Source organism: Rhamphochromis longiceps, linkage group LG6 (genome assembly GCF_057381845.1).
Source record: "Rhamphochromis longiceps isolate RC_006_pf linkage group LG6, R_longiceps_female_GT1.1, whole genome shotgun sequence".
Lineage (NCBI taxonomy): Eukaryota > Metazoa > Chordata > Actinopteri > Cichliformes > Cichlidae > Rhamphochromis > Rhamphochromis longiceps.
Window position 1 is genome coordinate 25708516 of NC_140562.1, and position 18992 is coordinate 25727507.

Consider the following 18992-nt stretch of genomic DNA (forward strand, 5'->3'; position numbering starts at 1 on the left):
GAGCCTTTTTTGTTAGCGGGGGATTTATTTATTTTTGAGTCCAATGTTAAAATGCGTTCTTAAAAAAAGTTTAAAAAAAAATTAATATGAAGGTCTAACCCAGGAGTCAGCAACCTTTCTGATGATAAGTGCCATCTAAAATTTCCTTAGAAGTCAACGTGCCATATGATTGCATTAGCAATAAATTAAATAACGCTCTATATCAGGGGTGTCAAACTCAAATACACAGTGGGCCAAAATTCAAAACTGGAACAAAGTCGCGGGCTAACAGTAATATTTATTGAAATATATTTATTGCTCCAGATATAAGAATGAATCTTTTCTTATAGACTCAAAAACGTTTTGCTGAAAAACTGAATATGGAACAAGCAAAGCCTAATACTAGACAATATATATATTAGCTGTATAATACCAGTAGGCCAGCTCTGATAGTAATTTGGTATGGCTTCGCGGGCCAAATGTAATTAGTCTGCGGGCCAAATTTGGCCCGCGGGCCAGAGTTTGACACCTATGCTCTATATCAACAGTTACACACTATATAGACCAACTTTATAGAATTATATTTGTTCGCAGATGTTGGCATAGAGCAGATCAGCTATTTTGAAACAAAAAATACACTTTTTTTTTTATCAGTAACAAGAACTCCATAACAGCAAATGAACTGTACAACAGAAAAGTATCTCCCAAACACTAATATCTTAAACCGAGCAACCAGCTGTGCACTTAATCTACCCCTCACTCAACTAATTAGCCTACCTTTACCAGTGTCCACGGAGGAAGACGCTTGCTCCCTGTCTCCATTCGTAGGCTCAGCAAGTTTAATCTTCTTCAGTGCACTGGTTGTGCCCGCTCCATCTTGCTGGGCCTTACGCTTCACTGCTTTGACCTGGTGTGTATCTGAGCTGGTGGAAGGAGCAGCCTGCTCAGTGACCCTCCCTCTTTTTACGGGGGTCTTCTTTTCAGGACTGGCCTTTCTTTTAGCCATCCTGCTCTTAGAGTCTATAAACAACAACAACAACACAGTAGTGAAAAAGAGTGCTCGACATCAGGACTGGAAGGATTTTGATGCCATTTTAGGAAGTATTGGTTAAATTATAATAACAAGTTTATCCTTTTGATAAAAAACAGAGCAACACGAGTCCATACTAGGTCTACTAAGACTTAGATCTTCATGACACTTGTTGATCTGTTTTTACTGCTGAGTCCAAGAATAAACTAATAATAAAGATTTGAAATAAAGATTTAAATAAAGAAATAAAGATTTCAACTAATTCTTCTTCAGTCATATGGGTATACACACTATATAGACCACCTTTATAGAATTATATTTTTTTCGCAGATGTTGGCATAGAACAGATCAGCTATTTTGAAAAAAAAAAAGACACTTTTTATTAAGAACAAGAACTCCATAACAGCAAATGAACTGTACAACGGAAAATGCAAATGCCATTTATGGTCTCCTCAAAACAATGATAAGAGACATAGGTCTCCGAGTGTCCAGCATGCAGACGGCTACCTGAGGACACTCTTCGTGTGAGAGAAAATCTGCTCACAGGGATATGTAGAGCCAAATACTGTCAATAAGGCCTCTGCAATGTTCTGAAGACAGTTAAACTTGTCAGGTAGTGATGTCCAGCAGGTGAAAATGCAAGCCCCATGAACAGGCACACCTATGGATTCCAGCTGTGTTCGTAGTTCTGCAAACTTTGACCCCCACAGAGTCAACCTTTTCAGTTCAGTCAGCTGCATTTCAATGTCATCTGTGTCCAGCCAGATTCCATACCCAAATCCACTTGCTCATTAAAGCTTTCTGGTTTGATCATAAAAGAAAACATTGGTCCATACACCTAAAAGCCCCGAAAACGCATTGTGAATTCTGCTCGAGTCTACGGATGTATCCGTGTATTTCCGCGGTGCTGATGCTGCGCTGAGCGGAGAGCTCCTGAAGCCTTTGAAGTGTCGGAATGTGGAAATTTCAACATCGCTTGAAAAAACTACCAGCTAGCAAAGTCCCTCTCACTGGTAGGCTACGTTATTTTTAGCCAACTACAAGTTGAATCTGGTACATGGGGTTGTTAGTTTAGATACCGTCATTAAGAAGCAGTACAACTAATGTGTCTATGCGAGTTAATTTGCGATGTGCTCCGCTGGCACGGCCATTAATTTTTTAATACACCTTCTCAGATTAATTCACTGGGTGGTGTGCCATCAGTTAACCCTTCGCGTGCCAGCTGTGTGGCAGGAGTGCCCAGGATTGCCGACCCCTGGTCTAACCCATGCAAAATACAGGGCTGCAAATTCCCCTCTTGTCATCTAAAACGATTGCCTATTATTGTCACAAGGGGGCGCTTTGATGCAGTCTTGCTGCGTTACGACCTTGTGTCTCGTGCGCAGGAAGCATTGGCTGTCTCTTCCTATGAGAGCTTTGCAATAATGGCGGTCAAGTGTTTTTTCAACAAAGTATGCAGTGCTGCAAACTAGATAATGAGACCAAATTGTTTTTGTTTTTTTTACATATCAATGCTAATAAGCTACTCTTTTATTAGGCCCCGAACTCTGACCACAAAGGGAATAACGTGTCTCGAGTTATTTGTCCCGGTGAGTCACTCGCTTTCGTTAGCTACCTGTTAAGTTTAGACAATGTATTTTTCCCGCCGATTAAGCTCAGAAACATTTGAAAAAACTAAACAAAACACCAATACAATCGGGAACTGTGAGAATGTATTGTGTTGTTTTACTTATCTTGTTGTTCCTTACAGTAAGTACAATAAGTGTTTAATGTTCTAAGCTACAGATGGTACTGCCGATGCTAGGTGTGATGCTATAGCTGCTATGTGCGGTTACTCAGGACTCAGGGAGGGGCGGCCCTCTGCTGCTACCGGTTGGTGTGAGAGAAGGAAAACAGGATAAAGACATGATGTGAAAGAGAGACAGAGATTAATAACAGGTACGATTCAATGCAGAGAGGTCTATTAACTAGGGGTTTGCGATAGAAACGATATACGATAGAAACGATATAAATTTGGCCAACGATAGAGATTTTATACCGCTCTATCACGATAGCGGATGTTGATGATGTCATCAAGCTGCGCCTGTTTTGGTCGAAAGCATCGCAGTGGCTACAACCATTATCATCTGCAAATTATGCTCACAGTCATAGCAAAGAGATGAAGCACTTTTGAAATATGGGGAAAGCCAAAAACTGCGCTTCCTCCACTTCCGTAACATTGATACATTAATGTTGAATTCTCTCGCAGCTGCTCTATTCCCATGTTGTTGCAGTATATTAATAACTAACCTCGTATTGTGGATGAATAATCTCAGTTGTTCTCCTGACTGAAGTTTGCCCCGTGTATAGCATCCTGCTATGCGACTGCATTTGTCCCTGACCACCAGAATCCGTCACGTTAACCTTTATCGAGTGGGAAAAAAAGTTGGCGTTCATCCTCCAGCTTCACTGTGCTAATGTTATGCTAACATAGCTGTGTGGCTAGGAATCGCGTAGCACAACATTATATTCCAGGTAGTCCAACTTCAGTAACCATACAAACGCCACTGCTGTTTAGTTTTCTGTCTTCATTTATGTCGGAAGTGGTAGCAGAGCTGTACGTTTTAGTTAGTTTCAAAAATCTCTCAGTCAGAACATGGTATGTCATGTTTAGGTGGAAAGTAGCGAGCTAACTTCCTGCTAACTTCTAACTCCGTTAAATTTAATAACTTCTGTTTTCATGGATGCCTGGATGTTAAACTTAATTGTTACACCTGGTAAAGCAGCAACGATGATGATTTTATTAAAGATTAAAGAATTTAGACCGTTTTTAACTCTGTGTTCGTTTGACTTTGGGACCTGAAATGGACGGCATTTTGGACCCAGAGTATTCCGCGAAGCTCCTACTACGGCAGCCGTAATTCTCTGACAACCCAGCAGTGCGGCTTACCAAAGTTGTACTAAAACATTTTTTAACAGATCTCTGCACGCCCAAATCGGTTCGAGGTCAGTAAGCACAACCAGAATTCATACATAAGGCGCACTCTCGATTTTTGAGAAAATGAAAGGATTTTAAGTGTGCTTTATAGCGTGGAAAATACGTTGTGGAAAAGAATATATCACGATATATATCGTTACCGCGCATGCTTCAAATTATATCACATTAACACATAGTGAGTGAGAAAGGTGACTAGAAAGGAAAAACTCAATGCATCATGGGAATCCCCAGCAGCCTATGTCTATTGCAGCATAACCAAGGGAGGATTCAGGGTCACCTGGTCCAGCCCTGACTATATGCTTTAGCAAAAAGGAAAGTTTTAAGCCTAATCTTAAAAGTAGAGATAGTGTCTGTCTCCCGAATCCAAACTGGAAGCTGGTTCCACAGAAGAGGGGCCTGAAAACTGAAGGCTCTGCCTCCCATTCTACTTTTAAATACTCTAAGAACAACAAGTAGGCCTGGAGTGCGAGAGCAAAGTGCTCTAATAGGGTGATATGGCACTACAAGGTCATTAATAAACAAACGTCAACATATAGAGGAACAATTGACCTCTAGCTGTAAAATGTTCTAAAATTTTTTGTCTTTCAGCTTCTCTTCCATGTAACTGTCATTCTTTCGTCCTATAATCTGCATTTTTATTAAGCTGCATTTTTCATGTATTTTGAGGTGACAAATCTTCTGACTGGAGGATGAAGCCCTCCACAGTTAGGGAGATGTGGCTTCATTTCAGCCTAAACCCAACAACACGTTAGAAACTGCTCTCCATTACTCTCTATAAAACAGCAAATGATCTAATCTGGTGTCCCGACACGTACTAAAACACTTTTTCTTGACTTTTCTTTTAATCATCTGCCCCTCATTTGAAGATGGATATTAATATGACCCGTCGGCAATATAAATATCCAATCCCAATTTAATTTCAAATGGAGGAAGGCCTTTCCTCAGGAGAGGGAAAGTTTATTACATGTGCAAGAAAGTAAGCTATATTAAAAACATGTTAGAGCCGACGCTGAGCAGAAAGCATCACTGCACCTCAGACGCTGTTTATGCAGACGGCTCACTCCTCCAGACGGTGATTCACACACCTGTGACTCATCTTATATGTAGCGGGTTTGGATATTGTTGAAATGGCACTGAAACAAAGTTTTGCATTTAAAGAAGCTTATTAAATCTAGGATAATCTAAGACTCTGATATTACTATGAACAACGCTCTGTAATGAATTATAATAGCTTTAAAAGCACTAAAGGCTGACACATTATGCACAACAAACTACTGCTAATGTGTTAATTAGCGACCGTGGCTCAGGGGGTTGGGAAGTGTATCTGTAACCGGAAGGTCGCCGATTCGATCCCCGGGCTCTCTGTCCTAGTCGTTGTGTCCTTGGGCAAGACACTTTACCTTACCGCCTACTGGTGTTGGCCAGAGGGGCCGATGGCGCGATATGGCAGTCCCCAGGGCAGCTGTGGCTACAACTGTAGCTGCCTCTACCAGTGTGTGAATGCGAGAGTGAATGAATTGTGGAATTGTAAAGTCCTTTGGGTGCCTTGAAGAGCGCTATATAAATCCAATCCATTATTATTATTAATTAAAATAACATAATAAAGTCATTGGTAAAATGTCCATTTCCCACTGCTACATTTACTACATGTGGTGCTAACACAACTGAAGAATGGTTAATTAACACATTGAGGAGTGTCCGACTGCATTTGCTTTCTGAGGATATATCAGATGTTCTCGGAGCCCTTATCAAACGTAGGAAAACAGATGAGCCTACTTGTGCTTTTCAGTCTTGTTGTGTATTAAACAGTAGAGTTAGATTTTGTCATAAAACCTTCACTTCTGGCATTCGGTGCTTTAAACAACACTGGAGGTGGCAAGAATTATTTTCAGAGCCAGGAGGATGAGTGGAGTGATGAAGCGGAGCCACTCTGAAGCTCCAGGGACCAGACAAGAGAAGTCTCACTGAAGGCTGGCCCTGACGGACAAAACACACGTTGTCAAATTGTCTGGCTCACTGAGCCGTGCACCACATACCTTTAAGGGAATGACCAAACAAACAGGCAATTTCTGTTCCACCAGCTGAGCAATAAAAGCTTTTTGTAAGCATTAAATGCCTGTTTGTTGTTAGTATTTTATCAGCAGTACCAATATGGAGCCAGCAATAATCATAAACAGCAGTTAAATGAAGACAGATAAATGTCTAGTTAAATGCTAAGGTTCAAATTATAATGAAAATCATAAATTATCAGCAACTGGGAAAAGGCTCCCCAAGAAATAACTCTGTAGGAAATAAGTAATAACAAGGAAATAAAAACAGGAAACACAAATAACTGTATGTTCACAGCAGTGCACGCAAATAGACATTTATCGATGTAACTGAAAAATGAAACGAGATCAGACAAATGAAACTATTAACACTAGCAATAAAATGATAGTCTAATATAGTTGTTATTTTTCATTTTATTTAACCTTTATTTATACAAGTAGTCCCATTGAGACCCAATGTCTCATTTACAAGAGAGAACTGTTCCAGACAAACATAGTAAAATTATAACAATAACATATTAAGTTTAAAAATGTATCACAAAATCTACTTTTTTTAAATTGGACTTCTCACAATTCTCTTTAAAGAACTTAAATATCAGTTTGGATACATACGTTTTAATGTGCATGATACATTTGTGCAATTCATTTAGTTTTTTTTTTTTTTTTTTTTTAAAGAAAAAGCCCACTGATTATATATAGCTCTCAAAAACTCAAATCATATCATTATTATTGTCATATACAGGAAATGATGGCATATCACTATCGGCAATGAAATTCTTAGTCTCGGAGTCTCCTCAATATTGCATAGAAGCAAATATTGCACATAAAGTAACACCTAGATAAAATATAAAGAAAATACATATTTAAACAAACAAGAATATAAGGATACCGTTATGGCCCGTTTAGGGGTGACCAGACCACAGGGTGATCCATCCTTGTCAGCCAGACCTCATCAGCCACATCACACAGTTGTTACAGTTTGATAATGATTTATTTACAATATGTTAGTTTGTTAGGTTATTTGACACTAAGAATGAGCTGCTTATAGCTTCAGAGTGGACTTAACGCCAAAACAACAAACAAAAGGAGCCTAACTCGAGGATTTACCAAGTTTACCTCATCAAAAGAATCAAAGCAAATCCCAACAACTTGCCTCCTTAACTAAAAAAAACCACAGAAAACTATAAAGCAAAAAGGCAGTCCATCCCTACAAACACCTGTATATAATTAACCGCATTGGGCATGTTTGCAGAGGTCTGCTGGTTGGGATGAGCCAAGGATGAATGAATAGCAGTCTATGGCGGTGCCATCATATAAGTCATTTCCAGCTAGTTAGCCAGTCTGTATGGTCCGGCCTCTGGATCCACCAATCACGGAAAGGCACCTGCATACTGAGATTTGCATATTAGAAAGAGTATATTCTCGAGCATCTCACACTTCTGATAATCAGTTGTCTGCTTGACGTTTATTCAGCTGTGTAAAAACAGGATTCATACGCCTTTTTCAGGGTCAAATTCAAGCACCTTTTAAGCACTTTCAAGGTCCCTTTTCAAGCTTTTCTAGCACCCCCCCCAAAAAAAAGAAAAGAAAAAAAAGAATGCATGTTTCATTCGCATCACCTCAGTAAGACCATGTGAAAAGACACCTTTGCTCCCCTTCTGTTAAGACATAGAAAAACGCACCACACAAAAATACTGCGAAAGGAAACAGTTGCCTTATATAGGTAGTGTATAAACTCAAAATGCACATTTCACTTAAACATTAAGATGTGAAAATGTGAACAAATCAACTTGTTGGAGATATTCTTCTCCTGTTGAAAAAAACAAAAAAACCAAAAAAGAAATAAATAAGTCTTCTCATCAGATATTGATGCTTCTTTCCTGTGTAACAAAAAATAGGAGACAGATGTTTGTTTGTTGTTTGTTTTTTAAGTTAATTCCCAATAAAACTGTTTTATTGCTAACTGCATTGCTGTCTGTATTATTGCTGAAGTCCTAAATGATCACCTTTAAAGTGTTTGTGCTAATAACATCATGTCAGACAGGCATGGAGAACAGCACTGACTGTTTAAGTAGTTTAATGTGCAGGTGCTGACCATAAACACATTTTGAATTAAAGCCGGGGACCTTGGTAGCACAGAAACAAGTGGCTATTCTTTGTGACCATATGGATCGGTCCCTCATATTACCATTATTTCACCCAAAGGCACCAAGTTAATACTTAAAAAAGCTGCAGCAATACACACAAATATAAACGGTACTTGGTGACAACTTTGCTTTTAGCCTTTAACCCTCTGGGGTCCAGGGTATAACTGGCCATTTTTGACTACTTTTGATTTGGCCTCTATATTTCACCTTTAAAAACTGTTTATCTTGCCAATCTGTTATTTACTCATTTTGACATAATGTGTCAGCACAATTTATCTAAATTCAGACAAAATTTAAAATACGAGTAGAAAGTGATATTTTTTGACTGTAAAAACCACAAGCATGTTTAACGAATCATTTTCATAACTTGAAATGCAAATAGAAATTGTAATTTTTTTTTAAAAAATATGCACAAGTTTTGCAAACAACAAAGTTACATGGTACTATTTACCTAAAAATGCAGCCAAGGATCAGACGTTTTTTATATAACCATTTAAAACTATTTACAGAACAATCAGGTGTTCTGCATCAAATAAGAAGGCACACAAATTATTTATGCAACTCCACAAAATTGTTTGTGTCCACTATAACACAGATGAGAACAGCACAGGGATAATCCTGCAGGTCTGACAGCAGGTGTGTCACTCAGTGTTTACACTGCAATCTGCCTTCGGTGGCTTTTTTGCAGCAACTGTGACATTCACTAGTAGAACTGACATACAAAACAAAACGACGACTACACCACACACTAACTACACAAGACAACACACTAACTTGAGACTCCAAACACGGTAAACGTCACAAATCTCTCACGTATCAAAACTCTCTCTCTCTCTCTCCGGCCACTCCTAAAACTCCCCTCTCTTCCCAAACAACCAAATGCCACATGTTGCCATATCATTTTTTGATTGGTCGACATGGTACATTTTTCCACAAATAAGGAAGGAGTGTTTTTTCTTTCTCTTTTTTCACTCACAAGCAAAGTGTGTTTGCTAGCGCTCTCCTTAGAAAACGCCGTTTTTACCGTTTCTTCCCAGAGTAAACGCCACTGTCTTATTCAAAAAACATCGGTTTTACATGGCCTATCAACACAATTTTAAAACTGGTATATAGTTTGAAGTCCGCATGTTCGACCCAAGTTGAAATGGAGACTCTGGGTCCGTCGACCCCAGAGGGTTAATCAGAAAGCCTTGTTGGCTAGTTATGTATCGGCTAATGTTTAAAGCTTTCACTTGAGTAAATTAACTAACATTACTTAGCAGTGATATGAGTCAAGTTCACAGCATATTCCATAATAGCGCTGCCATACTGCCATCATTTCTCCAGCGAGTTTGATAGCTAGCAAAATAATAATCATAATTTTAAAAAATAGCATGTGTAACGTACACGTAATGAAAAATTATTTACTAGGACTTACCTATCATGCGACTGGAGAGCGCAAACTCCGCCATTGTCGTTTTCCATCAACACTAAAACAGCAAGCTACAGGTATGTTAGCGCACTCATCCCCGACTATCCGAGGGGGGGGACACATTGAAACAGACAGAGGCCCAAAATGTAAAAACAAAAAGGAAATTTTGTTTTTACATTTTGCAACCCATTTTAGTTCTCTATCTGATAAAAAAAAAAATTCAATCAGATAGTTATTTATTGTGAATGAAATACAGTTATATTTTCAAGCACTTTTAAGCACCACATCTGAAATTCAAGCACTTTCCAAACCTTGAAAAGACAACATTAACATTCAAGCATTTTCAAGGAGTTCAAGCACCCATACGAACCCTGTAAAAACTATAACTTTAATCTCAGCCAAACCGATTTACTAAAATACAAAAAATACAAAAAAAATACAAAAAAAAAGCCAAACAATAACATTTTTAAGTTATCTAAGTCAGCAGTCCCCAATCTTTTTTGTGCCACGGACCGGTTTATGCCCGACAATATTTTCACGGACCGGCCTTTAAGGTGTCGCGGATAAATACAACAAATAAAACTAGTACCGGTACCGAAAAAAAGAAGATTTATTCATAACACACGTGAAAAGACCCAGGAAAACCGAGTTAACGATAAAAACGATAACAAAATAACGATGAAAACCGATAAAAACCCTGAAAATCATACATTTCACACCTGAGCCTCAACTCTCGCGGCCCGCTACCAAACAACTTACGGACCGGTACCGGTCCGAGGCCCGGGGGTTGGGGACCGCTGATCTAAGTATCTTATATATATTTAACCTGAGTAGCGAAAGACGACGGTGGGTTTGAAAACGATTTGCCGGGAGTCCAGTGTTCTCACGGGCTCTAGTAAGCCTTGCCCCCGGCTAGCTATCGAGCTGGTGGGTAACAGACGTCTCCAAAAACGTCAGAGCGCTTTTGAAAATATGTGGTGTCTTGATAAACTGAGCAGATATTTGAGGTTTACACAGTTACATTCTCGCCTGAAAATATGTTTAACGTTTGTTTTATGGTAAATGGCCTGTATTTGTATAGTGCTTTCCTAGTCCCTAAGGACCCCAAAGCGCTTTACACATCTAGTCATTCACCCATTCACGCACACATTCACACACTGGTGATGGCAAGCTACAGTGTAGCCACAGCCACCCTGGGGCGCACTGACAGAGGCGAGGCTGCCGGACACTGGCGCCACCGGACCCTCTGACCACCACCAGTAGGCAACGGGTGAAGTGTCTTGCCCAAGGACACAACGACCGAGACTGTCCGAGCCGGGGCTCGAACCGGCAACCTTCCAATTACAAGGCGAACTCCCAACTCTTGAGCCACGATCTCCCCATTTTATGACCCAGAAAGAATAATAAGAGTAATATTAAAACTAACTAGCTGCTGCCATTGTTGGAAACTGAGCTGGGCTGCGCTATGAATTCTGGGACAGAGCTACTTCTTCTTCTTCTTCGGGGTTTAACGGCAGCTGGCATCCTTGTACATGCAGTGCTGCCATCTTCTGTTTCAGTCCGTTATTACACTCTTAAATCCTCCTGTGTCCTTCAAATGACGCGTCGACTATTAAATCAGTTGTCGACGATTTTGATAGTCGACATAATCGTGACTAGTCGACTAATTGTGGCAGCCCTAGTGCAATATATTTATCAGCCAAAATTCTTCATTTATCACCCAAAATACATTTTTGTGAATGGGCTCCTGTCTACTAGTGGTTTGAAATCTATCAGATGAATAAAATTAAAATGAAAGCATTTCATTTTAATTTCTACTGATATGTTAAAAAGATGAAATGTATTATTTAAGTAAATAAAAAAAGTTCAGAATCATTTTTAAAGGTTTACCTATAGATATTTGTTTTTCTTTGTAGTGCATCCAGAAAGTATTCACAGCGCTTCATTTGTTGCACGTTTTGTCATATAAAATGGATTCAATTCATTTTTCACCTCCAGAGCGCTCTGTGGCAGGTTATCATCAAGGATGTTTCTTTACATTGCTGCGTTCATCTTTCCCTCTAACCTGACTAGTCTGCCTGTTGATGCTGAAAAAACATCGCTATAGAATTGATACTGCCTCCACCATGCTTCACTCTGGGGATGGTATTTGCCAGGTGATGAGCAGTGCCTGGTTTCCTCCAGACATGAGACCAGAGAATTTTTGTTTGGCAAACTGCAGATGGGCTGTCATGTGACTTTTACTGAAAAGTGGCTTCTGTTTGGCCACTCTATCATACAGGCCTGATTGGTGTAGTGCTGCAGAAATGGCTGTCCTTCTAGAACTTTCACTTCTTTCCACAGAGCCACACTAGAGCTCTGTCAGAGTGGCCAGTGGGTTCTTGGTCACCTCCCTGACTAAGGGCCTTCTGTCCTGATTGCTCAGATTGGCCTGGCAGCAGGCTACAGGAATAGTCCTGCTGGTTTCAAACTTCTTCCTTTACCAAATGATGGAGGGCACTGTGCTCACTGGGACAATGCTACAGATTTTTTTCTGTATCTTTTTCTGTATGTATCTATCAGATTTGTGCATTGATATGATCCTGTCTCAGTTGCTGGACAATTCCCCTGGCCTGGTTTGTGTTCTGACATGACGTGTCAACTTTAACTTTGCCCAATCAACTGAAAGTAATGCAGTTGGACCCCTATCATGTAGTGATCAGGGGAAAACGTATCATGACAAAGGCTGTGAATGTCACATCTTTGGTTTTTGGTTTTAAAGAATTTGTTAACTTTCATTGTTATCTGGTATTGTGTGTAGGATTTTGAGATGAATAAATTAATGTCATCCTTTTTGGAATAAGGTTGTAACATGACACAATGTGGAAAAAGTGAAGAACAAGTGAATACATTTAATATATTTTGTTTTATGTTTTTATTAAACATTTCGTTTTTTGCACCAAAAGTGTAATGCTGGGCTCACACTGTGCGATTTTTGGCCCATTTTGAGCCGATTTTTGAGTCGTGCAACCGTTTTGGTGATCGGCCCGATTTTGGCCTTCATCGTGCGTCGTGCATCGTGTAGTATACGTGGGGTAACGAGAAGCGATTGACACCTCACGACCAGCTCCCGATCATCAATCGCTTGGTCGTGAGGGTGTCACCGCAGTTTGTCACACTGCGCACGCGCAAACACAAACGTCAGCGAAAAAGACGGCGCAGCACATAAGTGCAGCGTGTGATCTGGACACAAGTGATGGAGGCACAACTTTGGAAAGCTCATCCGAGCCTTTTCGATGTGGCCTCACAAAATTATCACGACCACAACAACCGTGAAAATAGTTGGATCTACACTGCTGCTCAGTCACAGCTGCCTGATCATGTTTTTCATTAGCAATTTAGCAAAGTTGATGGTGGTGTGCGTGTCTGTGTGAGTGAAAGACAGAGAGGGAGAGCGAGCGACAGATTTTCTGTTATAACCTTAATTTTATGGACGCACAGTGTGAGCACTCAGGTCGCATCAGAGCATCGGGCCGTATAGTGTGAGACCCTGCATCGTGACCTATGCACTTCTAACCCCTGCGAGTCAATCGTACAGTTTGAGCAGGAGCTGAATCGCGCGACTGAAAAAATCGCACAGTGTCTGCCCAGCATAAGTTTGTGCATGATAAAGTGCAGCGATTAAAGTGTGGTATAAATATGTGTGTGTGAACATGTGAATGAGGAATGCAGAGGCTCTTTGAGTGCTCAGTAAGAGAAAAAAAGTGCTGTAAATATGTGCACAGCCTTGACATGGATCTATGCTTCCAAAGCCTTCATATATATTTCACAGCAGGCAGCATACCTTTCAAATAATCTGCTTCATCCTGCACCTCACGTCCTATATATTTCTTTACCTACTTGCCTTGCTCTGCAGCTTCCTCGTGGCGAGGATTGAAGCAGGACCCTGGACAGCAACAAATCCAAACAAAATCCATACCACAAGAACAAATGCAGGCAGCCTGATGTGTTACTGTCCTGAATAGATAACGTGACAAGCCTGCTAACAAAAGCCCCCACTTTTCCCGATGAGGTTCAAACACAATGTTCTTGTGACTGGAATGAAAAAGTGGTTTACACACTATAGGTATAATGTGCAGCGTACTTTAAAGAAGGAATGGTTTTCATTTGACAGCTGACAGACTGGATTGGACACAAGGTCAGTAGTTGCCTCTAACCATTGATGATCTGCCCAGTCCCCTCGATGGGAACACGCTTTTGATCTTTGAATTCAGATTTCAAAACACACCGTTTGAAAATCGTCCTGCTGGTGGTGAACTGAATGTGTAGCTTCCACATGAGAGATAAAACAAGATCAGATAAGTCAACTGCACTTTTACTGCATGACAGACATGTTTTCCATAATTAGAAAAGGGATGAACAGAGGAATTAAAACACTTGTTTACAAGGAACGATGACTTCTTCAGGGGTTTAACAATGATTTTACTTTGATTTTGGAATTGGCTTCAGATTTTCCACTCATGCTCAGTATTTTCACAGGATCAATGACTTTGGGGACCTTCAAAGGTTTTTTTTGTTTGTTTGTTTTTAATCCTACCTGAAAATGATTCATATTTTTAAAATTTGAATACAAAAATTTTGCACATTTAATTTTGCAAGTTTGCTTGAAACATAACGTGCACATATTTGTTATTATGTACTTTGTCCAAGCAGCAACCTCCAGCGTTGGACTATCCCAGCTGCCACAGGGCAAGAGGAAGGGTGTACTGTGTGCAGGTCACCAATCAATCAGGGCTAACACAAAGAGACAGACAACCAATCACACTCACATGATGAATGATCAATTAGACTAACTTCATGCATTTCTTTCGACTCTGGATGCCAGAGTACTCTCGCGAACACTCACTGAAGTTAGTTATAATTTTGTACTTCTAGTTTCCGTGTCTTTGTTTTTTTGTTGGTTGGTTGTTTTGTTATATTTTTGCTTTGATTTGCTTTAATTGATGTCTAAAATTGCCTGAAATTGCCATTTTCTTTATTTAGTGGTGATATGACTGATATTAGAAATCCAGTACGTTTTCTGTCAAAGGAACCAGGGAAACTATATCATTAGCATAGGGGTTTTGCACATGCCCTGGGGGTCCAGTCCAGTCCCAAAAGGTCACTGTGTCCATTCACCTGAACTGTACTGACATATTTTTACAAGTAAAATTAAGTCATAAGATTTAGTAATAAGAATATTAAATACTCACCTGTTTTTGTAGCAGAAACCAAGCATAATGTTGATGATTAGATTTTTTTTAAATGAAATAACAAAGTAAATTAATTTTCTGCTGGACCATTCTGATGGCATCATTATGGTGAACACTGTTTAACATTCAGATATGCGGTACATTGGTACACCAAAGCAAGCTCCGGTGCTAAGCCATACTCCAGACTCCATCATGTGAGCATGTTGCATTTAGCATAGTGTTCATGAACGTTACAGGATGCTATAAAAGATCCAGAAATCAAAGCCTTACCTGCAATTACTATAAGTACTAACATTGTAGAAGTACTTGTCCTCTGTGACTACTTCAAACGTAAGACAGGAACAGTGGTTTCGACTTTGAGTCCCTCTTCTGCACAATGCATGAAAATTGGCAAGTATTACGATATTAGAAGCTACAGACCTGCAGTCTGGTCTGTGTGCAGACAGAATATTTTGTCTATTTACTACCATTTCCTGGAAAAAAAAAAAAAAGGCAAAACGGCGACTCGCCCTGCATTTTAAAAATTGTCTACATGCTGTTGCAAAATGCAAACACAGAGGTGTAGCATAGATATTCCAATCAGTGTAAACTACATTAATTTAAGATGAAGCTCCTTTGAAAGCGTTTAAAGAAGAGGCAGACTCAGATCTCTTGAACAGGAAAAATCCTCAAGAATGCATTTTTTTTTGCCTCCAACACAGCATTCATATTTAAATTATTTTAGTTTAGTTTAGTCCAATGATAATCAGATTCAGTGAGACACTCACAAGAACAGATCTCTATTTGATGCAGCTATTGTGGTTGTTTGTCGGTGCTAATTGTGTTGACAACCTTTTGGGTAAGAGCATATTCTAATCATTAAAGTAAATCCCAGAAAACAGGAGCAGATAACAACAGAGTTCTTCAACTAAATCTTGGAAACCAGGCGTCTGCAGAAAGCATTATTCAGCACCCAGTATGAGGCTCTAAAGAGCTTGTTGTGAGGAGGTAATAAGTGTTATATTCAAAAGGCACAGAGGAAATGGAAGATCTCAAGACATGAGGGACACAGCACCCTAATTACTTTCCAGCAGCCAGTTTCAGGGAAGATTGTAAGAATAAAACCTGGTACACCTGGTTTGGTACACTCTGGAGAGCACCAAAAATGTCTCTTTCTTTCTTTCTTTCTTTCTTTCTTTCTTTCTTTCTTTCTTTCTTTCTTTCTTTCTTTCTTTCTTTCTTTCTTATGTATATATCAGTACAAATAACAAGTAGCATAATTGTGAGAGACACACTTCGTTGCACCAAAAGCTCCAAAAGGAGCTGTAAAAATTAATTAACCAAATGTGCATGAAGCATTACTGTGCAGCAGTGTTGTGAGTGTGAAGAACAATGCTTTCTCATCTTGCTGTCATCATTGTTTGAAGGTTTTACAGATCAGATAAAAATCTCTCTCTCCTCCAGTTTTGATCAAGATGTCTCTGTAACCACTGGGGTTGAAATCTTATTCTGTGTTTGGACATAGAAAATATGTTAAGACTGAAGCTAGTGATTTATGTTTATAAAATTTGGTTCAGTGCATGAAGATCATTTCTATGTAATGTGTTGGCCCAGCTGTTAAATAAGCATCTGGATTTGGAACAATTTTATACAAAATCCTTTATCATAATTCAATTAAAAAAATATAAACAGTGGATGTCAAGTGGTGAAAAGCTTTTACTTTTTAATAGTCATTCCAGCTCACAGCTTGACTGCATCATGTCATGCTGTAGCAGATTGATCAGAAAGCGGCTTTAGTCTCTGCTGCCCTCTAGTGCTCAGAATGGTTTCTCCAGACCGTGACTGAGAATAGTTGACAGCACTGATGGGTGAGTGCAGTATATTTTATTTCATTTTATTTTCATTGAATTCATAGTTACCATGTACAAAAGGGAACACAAATTCTTTGGTGGATGTTTGACGGGATTTGCAATCTTTGTCTTGAAAATGTACGCTGAAGCCTTTTGCCCATCCGAAGCCTTGCACTCATCAGATTTTCTAAAAGTGGGGAAAAAAACAAAACAAATGCAAGCAGCCTTATCCCAATACCTTTGCAATAGGCAAAAATGTCCTCCCTCTTGACCCAGCATGGTATCTGGATCTAGATTATGCCAAGAAACTGTGTGCCAGTTTGTCTTGTTTCAAATTCTTATTTTCTTTGGACATAACACATTCTTGTTTATCTCCACCACCTCCTTTAAACCCACTGATTTTACACAACTGAAATTTCAGATGCATGCTGTCATTGTTTGTGTAGCAGCAGTCGCAAACTTTTTTATGACTCCATATCTCTGAATGCTCTTTCTCTGCAGATCCATTTTCAAATTCCATAGTGCATTATGCTGACATTGAATTTACCATAAATATATATTCAAAAGAAACAAATGATTTGGATATGAATATTATAGATACGTTTGTTTTTTAGTTAAAAGCTAAACATATTGGTGGCAGTAATATATTCTCTGTGTTTTGATGCATATTTGTAACAACTTAATCAAAGGCTGTTGGTACTCCCACAAACACATTTTAAGACCAGAGGAGATCTTTTAGAGTTGTAGCCCCCAGGTTGTGGAATTCTTTGCCTTCATTGCATTTATTCTTTTAAACATCAGCTTAAGACTCATTTATTTAGACTGGCTTTTAACTAGATTTTTGCTGTATCTTCGATTGTGCTGTTTTGTGTATATCTGTTTTATATTATTGTGAAGCACTTTGTGGTTCTTATCCTGTGAAGAGTGTAATTACTTTACTGCAAGTATTGTAATTTACTGTGGTGTTCTGGGTAAGCAAAGCAGGCTGTGCTTGTCCTGTGAAATCGAAAAATAGATATAATTTAAAATCTACCAAAGAAAACATGATCTCTTTCTCTGTGTGCATCTCTCTCTGTTGCCTGTTTGCAACCACCCAGTAAATTAGTTCCATCTTGTGGCCACAGTTGAATATTGTCTTCAGGAGCAGATTTCTATGGTCACTGTCTCTGGCATTGTCATTTCTTTATGGGTGTGTCTGTTTCACATTAACCAAGGCTTGAGTTGAGCAAGGTGAGGGGCCACCAGCTGATCCTGGTTATTTGCACATGCACATTTTGGATAAACATCTGGACTTCAATGGAAATTTGACAGGAAATCAGAGTGGTAGCTGAGCTGCTGCTGGCTCTGTTTTCACTGCTCTGAGATCAGTTGTCATCTGTGTGTTATTGCACACATGCACAGATATGTGTAGCATTAGCAAGTAACTGAGAATAATGTGATTTATCATCCTAAGAAAAAAGTTTTCTCTTACTAACCACCTTGGCTAACATGTGTGATGCTTTGTTTTTTGTTTTTTTGTTTATGAAAGGGTCTGATGGTTGTCTTTGGAAAAGGTGGAATTAAAAAAAAAAACCCCAGGAAGGTTTATTTTTCTTATCAACAAAGACACACAAAAAATAAGGAAAGGTTGTTTTTTATTGTTACCCAGTCTAATAATGAAAAAGTTTTTAAAATCTCATGGATTAAATGTGCAGTTTATATAGGTGGGAAGTAATGAAGAATAAATACTTGAGTACAGGAACGAAGTATAAATACTGTACTTAAGTAGAATTTTCAGATATCTGTAGGCCTACTTTACTTGAGTATTTATTTTTCTGACAACTTTTTACTTTTACTTCCTACAGTTTAACACAAGTATCTGTATTTTCTGCTTCTTACATTTTCATTACTTTAGGTTTAGCACTATCATTAATGGCGTTTGTGCGGGTTAAAGTGTGCCGAGGCGAGTGCGGCTGTCTGTATGTTGTAGACAGCATCTAACTAGCGCTACAGAAGAGGAATGAGCATAAAGGCAGTGATGTTTCTACACAACATAACGTTTCTATCAGCTCGAAAAATAATCAGCGAACACACAAACTGTTCCTGTGCAGTTTGTGGCAGTGTGTTGCTAGCTAAAGCTCCATGGAGGGAAAAAAGTGTGAGCTAACTTCACTCAGAGATGGAGAAAGGCGTAAGAAAAGAGGAGAGAAAAAGGAGAGGTTGGATTTAAAGGTAATGGTAGAATTGTCTTTCAGGAAGCTACTTTTTACTTTCTTAATTTGATTGATTTCAGAGACTGTACTTTCTGACGATTTCTTGAGTATTGGGTGTTTTTTAACACAACGTGCAAAATGTCTGTAC